Here is an 8,503-nt window from a genome sequence, read left to right as displayed (position 1 = left end):
GGGGTAGAAACATCAGAACAGTACGTGGGCAACAATGGAAATAAGAGAGATGGAACTTTGAGAATGACAGAATCATAGATTTAGAGACAGAAGGTCATCTCCTTAGAGGTCATTTAGCAAACCCTTTCATTTTACAGATGAGGAAACTGGGGTACAGAGTTTAATACACTGAATAAGTGACAAGCAACATTCGAACTCAAGCCACCATCCACCTTCATTCTTTCTGTTAAACTAAGCTGTCTCACAGTGAATGATCTACTACAGGACGGAATGAAGGTCAGCATCATTATACCACAAATTCTTCCTGCAAGACGGTTCTGTGTCAGCTGGCTGCACTCCATTCAGTGTCTTCTCTGCATGTCCTCGTTTGTCAATGTTCCTACAGGCGGACACATGTGTATTAATGTATGTGCCCCCAGGTGGCCCTAAGATGCCTCATTATGAGCTGTTAAGTGGACAAACAATTTACATAACTTAATTAAAATGGCCCAGCCATCTTGAAGGGGTGGGAGGGGCAAGAAGGCAAGTGAGAGAAGGAAACTGACCAAACAAACAGGCAGCAGCAAAAACAAGACCAGCACTCCTCCCTCAAGATGGAGGTTAATGGGGTTAATGAGCACTGGGGAATTAAGGTTCTGCCTGGAGAGGTATGCAGACAGAAGGCAGCAGGACTCCCCTAAAGTCACTTCTCCTCGGTTTACTTCAGTTTCCTCAACAGTAAAATGGAGATATTAACAGCCTCTATCTTTCAGGGTTGTCATGATTATCAGATCAGATCATATTTATAAAGTGTTGACAGAAAGCTGCTAATATCATTGTTGACAATGACTAATGTGAAAATATGTTTAAGATGAATATATATGTAGAGCCTATATCAGATTGTATGCTGTCTTGGGGAGGGGAGAAAATCTAGAACTCAAAATCTTATGGAAGAGAATGTTGAAAGCTAAAAGTAAATAAATTGATTTTTTTTAAATATGTAATTGTTGACATGATAGAAAATTGTTAATACCAAATGTAACCCTAAATGCCACTCCCTTAACGATCCTGGCAATGTCAGAATTTGAGTGATGTCTTTGTATCCCTTCTCTAAGATACTGATTCTCATTTAGGTTGAGCTGAACCACACCCTAAAGTCCCCCCACCCCCTACCCCATATTACCTTATAAAGGAACGTGGCTTCTCAGCTTCTAGTGTCCTTGCCCCTTTCTGTTGGGATTCATGGCATGAAGGGCAAAGCAGCCAGAATGAAGTGGTTTTCCTTGCCCAGATTGCCTAGGGCAACTGGGGTGTCATGACCAGTTCTTGCTACTTCATCATATGACCTCCTCCCCTTCCCTCCTAAAAGTGTAAAGATGCTTTTTGTGGGTCTCTTGTTTGGGAAATCCACTGAGCTCTCATGGGACACCCCCCGGGGTGGCAGGTTTGCTACTCTGTTATCTCAGTTAAAGATGATTTATTCCTCAAGTCATGACTCTGATTTACTTCAGGACTCAGCCGTACCTGGTACATGGCTGGTGCTATATAAAAGCTTATTCTCTTCCCTAAACCTTGTAAAGTACCATTCATGGGGAGGGGGTGGATTGGCACAGAAGGTAATCTGGCTTCCCTCACTCTGGTACCACCCCAGGCTCTCTAATCCTAAATGGCATTGACTGGCCTTTTCCTTTCCTCTTCAGTGCCAGGGAGATCTCGAATGGTTGTGTGTACCCCGGGAGGGAGCAGTGATCTTTAGCTGGTTTCCTACTTTGAAACTGCTCCTCCATCCAGGAGCAGGACACAGGGAAAGATAATAGTAGGGTTCTCCTTGTTGGCACCTATATCATAAAATGAGTTATTCCTGGGCACAGCTGGCAAGGGAAATAACAGGTAAATATGTTCTATGTGGGATTATCTACCCCATCACCCACATCCCAGAGATCACAGAGAAACCCTAGGCATCTCATTTTCACCTAAAACAAAAGTCTTTCTATCTGACAGTATTGTATTAGGCATGTATGCTAAAAAGAAAAAAAAAATGACAACACAGTCTGTTTCCTAAGGAGGTTTACAATCTAATTGGGGAGACAGGCTGGGACACAGAAAGAGAAAGTGATTTAAGTCCATCCATGAGCCTCCTAAAACTTAACCTGGTATGGCAGAGAAAGGCCTTCAAGTCAGGAAGACCTGAGTTCAGGTCTTAATTCCTGGCATTTACAAGCCGTGCAACCATGGACAAGGTACTCAGCTTCTCTGGGCCCCCAAGGTCACTTACTAACATTTGAAGTAACCAGACTCAGCAAGACTTTGAGACAGTTTCCACACTGGAATTTCCTTTCATAAATGAAATCACAGGTCAACCAGCATACCCTACCCCACCCCAAGCTACCTCCCAGCAAAAAAGAAATAAATGACAATTTAAGAGTCATATATCAATAACATGGCACAGCAGCATCATTAGAGGCAGAAAACATGGATTAAAATCCCAGCCCTGCTACTTACTTGTTTAGAACTCTGAACCTCAATTTCATTATCCCTAGATTGAGAATCACAATGGTATTAGCTACATCATAGGGCTGTTGTGAAGGATTAAATGAGAAGATGTGTTTTAAATGCTTTATAACCACAAAAGACTAGTCAAATGTGAGCTCTTGCGGTTTAAAAATAATCCTGTGTCCAGTACAGAGGGAGGGTGTATTTGAATAAAGAATATTTGGGTGGGATCAGCAAAAGGACTTCTAAAAATTCCTTAGCTGAAGGAACTTAGTTTAGGAATAACAATTAAGTCAAAGAATCAAAAATGCTTAACTTGAGTGGTGCCTGGAGTTAGAAAGACCTGCGTTCATAATCTAGCTCAGATATTTACTAGCTGTGTGACCCTGAGCAAATCACTTAACTTCTCTTTGTTTTGACTTCCTCGTCTGTCAAATGGGGATTATAATACAGCCTACCTCCCAGAGTTGTGAGAATCAAATGAGATATTTGCAGCACTTAGCGTGGTGCCTGACACATAGTAAGCACTATACAAAAGTTATTATTATTATTTAATTCAATCACTCATTTTTTCATTTTACAGATGGGGAAACTGAGACCCATGGATATAAGCATAATTTATTCAAGCTAATTTTCAAACCTAGTCAGTGGCAAAACTGAGACTAGAACTCAACCAAGCCTCTCTGTTCTTCTGTTACAACTTCATGGAGGAATTTTGGGGCTCTCGGGTCTAGACTGCAAAACTGGAGCCCCAGCCTAGCCCCAAGTCTTGTTTGGTACTCTATTCCCTCAGTAGTGGCTCTTCAGCAAGTCACTCATGAAGCTGTTTTAAGATTTACACTGTGAAGGATACTTGGGAGTAAAAGCTCTGTACTGATTCCAGTATATATAAATCGCAGGTAAGCAACTGAAACACTCTCGATCATGTTCAGTGTCCTCCTTTGGTGTCTGCCTTTTATGCAAACCCAGGCTGGTCTTGCTATATTTACTCCCCCTGGACCCAGTTCTGGGGCCTGCTAGGTCCTTTTGCACTGGAAGCTAGGCATAACCTCAGTTGCAGGTTTAAAGAGAACTTAGTCCACTGAACCCTAAACTGGTTGTTTTCTTCCTCCACAACCAAAACCTCCTCAATTTCTCTCCCTACAATCAGCTGCAGTCCTATCAAGTCCCTCCGCTAGGTTCCCTCTTTTTAATCTTTTCCCCATCGCCGGGTTTTTAAGCAGGCTCACATTTCTGTGAGCCCTCAGGCTCACCAGGCGCCAATTTGTCTTTGCTTTTTTGTTCTCATTCCCCTACCCAAATAAGGATTAACAATGACAAAGCAACCGTGTTTGTATTCCGACCGCTCTGGTTTCAGCCAAATGGGGTTGTTGCTTAAAACCCAGCGATCTCCTCAGCAGAAGCCACCTTGCAATCATGTCATTGATTATATTGGTCCCCAAGCCCAGCCTCAGAATTGTTTGGGACGAGAACCTAGACACAAATCCAGCTATCCCTGAACATTGTGGTCTTCGGAGAAGAGCCAGTGTGCAGTATTGGAAAGTTGTACTTGTAGGCAAAAAGATACAGTTCAAGGGGCAGCTAGGTGGGGCAGGGGATGGAGCACCAGTCCTGGAGTCAAGAGGACCTTAGTTCAAATTTGACCTGCTAATTGTGTGACCCTGGGCAAGTCACTTAACCCAGATTACACTTAAAAAATTCAAATCCAGCTTCAGCTGCTAACCAGCTGTGTGTGCAAGTGACTTAACCTTAGTGACTCAGTGCAAGACAGCCTCAGTTTCCTCATTTGTAAAACGAGGTAGGTTCCTTCCAGGTGATTCCATATTCTAAGCAGTAACTTCAGGTGGGGTAGGCCCATTTCATCCAACCCTCTTTCTGCACCACCCTTCCTAACCAAGTGCATGGAGAAAAGGAGGCAGGGGTGAGGCATAAAGGGCAGAAGAGGTGCCAGAAGCCCATTGGTTCAAAGAAAAGTTCCTGATGCTCCATGAAAAGCTCCCTGCCAACAAATTCCCTCCTCATTCGGCAGGGCCTGGTTATGAAGTCCGACTGCCCCGGTCCCCATAGCCCAGCATGGGGTGAGCACATCCCCTGAGGCTCCAGTGGGGAGGGCCCTGGGGTCAGGGGAATAAATACAAGGTCCGTGCCTGAATCCACAGACATTTGCTGAACAGCAGCGGTGCCTCTGTCCTTGCATCCTACAGAGCTGTGAGTTGTGGTGGGGGGTGTCCAGGGACCAGGCCCGACTCAGTGCTTATCATCATAAAAAGGAATCTGTTTAATCTGCGGTTTTAAATTTTAAATGACTCCACCAGAGACGCATAGCTCCTGGCCGCTGTCATCTTCAGACCCAATACTCAGCTGCTCCATTCAAATTCCACTTCTGTGTTGGCTGCCCCCCTGGAGGCTAAAACCGTTGCAATGAGCCATCAGCTGTTTTTATTTTATTTTTTTCACTATCTCTGTAAACGAGTTCCACAGAGCTACAGAACCTTGGCCCCAAAGGCCCTCTTGGCTACCAGGCTGAGGGCACCCAATTTCTCTGCTGGGCAGCTGTCCCACCTGAAGAGCTGTGCCCCAGGAATCCTAGTGTAAAGCTGCCCAGCCCTCTTCTTTTAACCCTGAACCTTTACTATACCCTTGTTAAACTCAGATCTCCTGAATCCGGAGTCCCCATGCTCCACCCCCCATAGAACTCACACACACAACAACCTCTCAGCAGCTCATTTTCTTCTTCTCCCTATCAGATTCCTGGAGGTGCTAAGATATTAGAACCCCATTATGTTTTCCAGAAAATCATTTTCACTGCTGCTTGCAGTTACAGACCTTCCTCGAACTCCTTGTGAAAAATACTTTTAACTATCAGGATCTCAGTTTCTTGTCTGAAAATAAAAAGAATGAACTAAATTCAATAAATATTTATGGAGCATTTGCTACACACAAAGCATTGTATTTGAAGGTTAATGATGGTGGTGGTAGTTGTGGTGGTGGTGGTGGAGGTGGTGAAAGACATATATATTTTTAAAATTTGTAAAGCTCTTAATATACATTATCTCATTTGAGCCCTTGTTACCGACAGATACTATCAGTATTTGTTCCTGTTTTATAGATAAAGGTGAGAAGCTAGGTGTCACATAGAATAGAGTACCAGACTGAGAGTCAGAAAGACTCGTCTTATTGGCTGTGTGACCCAGGGCCAGTCACTTAACCCTGTTTGCCTCAGTTTCCTCATCTGTCAAATAAACTGGAGACGGAAACAGCAAACCACTCTAGTTAGTATCTTTGCCAAGAAAACCCCAAATGGGGTCGACCAAGAATCAGACATAATTGAAATGACTGAACAACAGCAAAATGAAATTCAGATAAGTTTCTCAGGTTAAAAAAAAAGTTAAAAAGCATGGTCTCATTAACCAATCAAGTCAACTCCCACAGATTTAATTACCATCTCTATTCTCAGATATACCTTTCCTGCCCCAATCTCTCTGCTGACTATAATCTTGCAGCCTAGACTGCCTTTCAGACCTCTTGATCTGGACGTCCAGCATACATCTTAAACTCAATATGTTCGAAACAGAATTCATTATCTTTCCCCCTAAATCCTCCTCACCTCCTTGCTTATTGATTAATTGATTTACAGTCAGGTAGGGAGATAAGATATGTACCTACCAAAAAATTATGACATAAAACAGGACATCATAAGTGCACTGATGATCTCTAAAGTCCCTGCCAGCAAAAGCATCACTCGAAGATTCTATAATTCTGTGCTGGGAACAGGGAATAGGACGAACATCCATATTATTGGCTAACAACCTCATAACCACCCTTTGCCTTTTGTTGTGATTCAGGACTTGGTTTGGCCTCTCCTGTATGTGCATAATAATGTCATATTCTAGACTTCTCTTTTCTATTTAAAATTTGGTACCTTAGTCTCTGACTTGAAAATGAGGTATTTCATAGCCACTTTGGTTTGGGTAAGAATTTTAACACCAATAATTTGTTGCCTGATGTTTATATAATGCTTTTGGCTTTTCAAAGCCCTTTTAAATCCCTGATTACATTTGACCCTGACAATAGTCCTGTACAGGTAAGCAGGAAGTATTCTGCTCTCCCTTTTTTTAACAGAGAGGGAAATTGAGGCCTGGAGTGTTTGAAGTGACTTTACCCAAGGTCCAACTGATGAAAGAGTCAGAATTGGCACCTGACTAGTATTTGACCTGCTTGACTGATGAACCCAGCTTCTTCTTACTAAAATAATTCATTTTCTGTTCATTATTGCTGTTGTAGTTTGGTTTGGGTCTGGGTGAAATGCATTTATGTTTACTGATTCCTAGCCTCCTGCCTGTTCCACTGGTCCCTGCTGCCATGTTCCCTTCATCCCTCTTGTCTGGATTTGAATTTTTTTTAACACACTTTAGGATGCTTCCAAGGACATAACCACTCCCTTTATTGCTCTATCCCCAAGTCACATCCTCCTCCTCTCTAGGCGCTCCAAGGCTGAGTGAGAGATTTTTGTCTCAAAGCTGACATGCCCACAAGTTCTTTCTAGGCAGGAGTAGAAAGGCTTTGACTATGGTGTGGATCCCCTCTCCCTCCAGGGGTAGGGGACAGTTTTCCAGCTGCTGGGACTGAGTGAAGGCCTCCCGGGTTCCCAGCTGTATACGGATGGCAGCAGGTGAGCATCCCACAGTGAGATGGATGGGGGAAGGTAGGGGGCAGACACTGCCTCTGGGGCCAGCCAGCTGAGGACACCATGCTGCCCTACTGCCCGAGGAGAGCTCAAGCTGTGCTGCTACTTCGTTAGCACCAGGCGGCAACCTTGCTAATTACCAAACCCAAACCCAAGATTTGCATTTTTATGAAATGCTCATGCAGGAGGCAAATCTTTTCCCTTCTTTAAAAAAAAATTAAGAAGGATGGGAGGAAAAGAAACCATACCAGTACATACTAATTCAATCTAATCTTAGCTATTTCAGTTTCCATAAGAAAGTGCTTTCATAAAGCTACAAAGCTAACATCCATAACTCTCTGGTTTCCCCAGACAGGATACCTCTGCATTAAGTTTCCCATTTATCTTCAGAGATGGCAAATCATCCATTTATAATGGGATCTAATAAAGCGGTCGCCCATTGCCTTTCTGACTGCTGGAATGGTCTCTGGATTCAAAGATGCCAGTTTTTCTAGGGACGCTGTTTCTTCTCAAATGTTTCATTAAATTATCAATTGTCTTTCTATATGTAGAAATGCATATGTGCATACATGCATAGGATTGCTGGATTACTTGGTTTTTTATACAGAGGTTGGTTGAGGAAGGGTGAGGGAAGATGCTGGAAATACTTCAGTTGATAAAAAGAACTCTGTTTACTCTGGACAGATTTTAACAGCTCTCTCCTAAAGGGAGAAGAGGATCTTTTTCTCCTTTGTCTGAGAAACCTACTGTTAAAGAAATTTCCCTCTGGTCAGCCAGTCAGTCCCCAACTCTTAAACTCAGGAGCTCTTGAACTCAAGATTACCCAGGAAACAACCCTCCAAGGCTGGAAAACTTCAGTCATAGGATTGCTTGCATCTGACCTGAGCTCAGAAAAGGAAACAGGAAGTAGCCAAGAATTACCTGCGCAGGCAGAGGCCATCAGTTATGTGTTTCTCTTGAAAACCACTATTTCTCACCCCCCTCCCCATATCTAGGCTGTTGCCAAGGCCTGTCAATGTCACCTTTGCAACATCTCTCAAACGCACCCCCCCTTCTCTCCTCTGACACAGCCACCACTCCAGTGCAGGCCCTCATCACCTCATGTCTGGACTAGCTGTTTGGCATTCAGAGCCCTTCACAATCTAGCCCCCTTTTACCTTTCTATTCTTCTTCCACTGTACTCTCTGACGAATACTCTTAGATACAGTGACACCAGTCTCCTTTGTCCTTCCACAAACAAAACACTCCATCTCTCAGTTCCGGGCATTTTCACTGACTCTCTCCCATGCATGGAACACTTCCTCTCTTCTCTGACTTCTGACCTCCCTGGCTTCCTTCGAGTTC

This window comes from Petaurus breviceps, unplaced genomic scaffold, assembly GCF_028583685.1.
Source record: "Petaurus breviceps papuanus isolate PSGF00001 unplaced genomic scaffold, PetGlider_PUasm1.0 91133, whole genome shotgun sequence".
Classification (NCBI taxonomy): Eukaryota; Metazoa; Chordata; class Mammalia; order Diprotodontia; family Petauridae; genus Petaurus; species Petaurus breviceps.
This window is presented reverse-complemented; position numbering follows the sequence as displayed.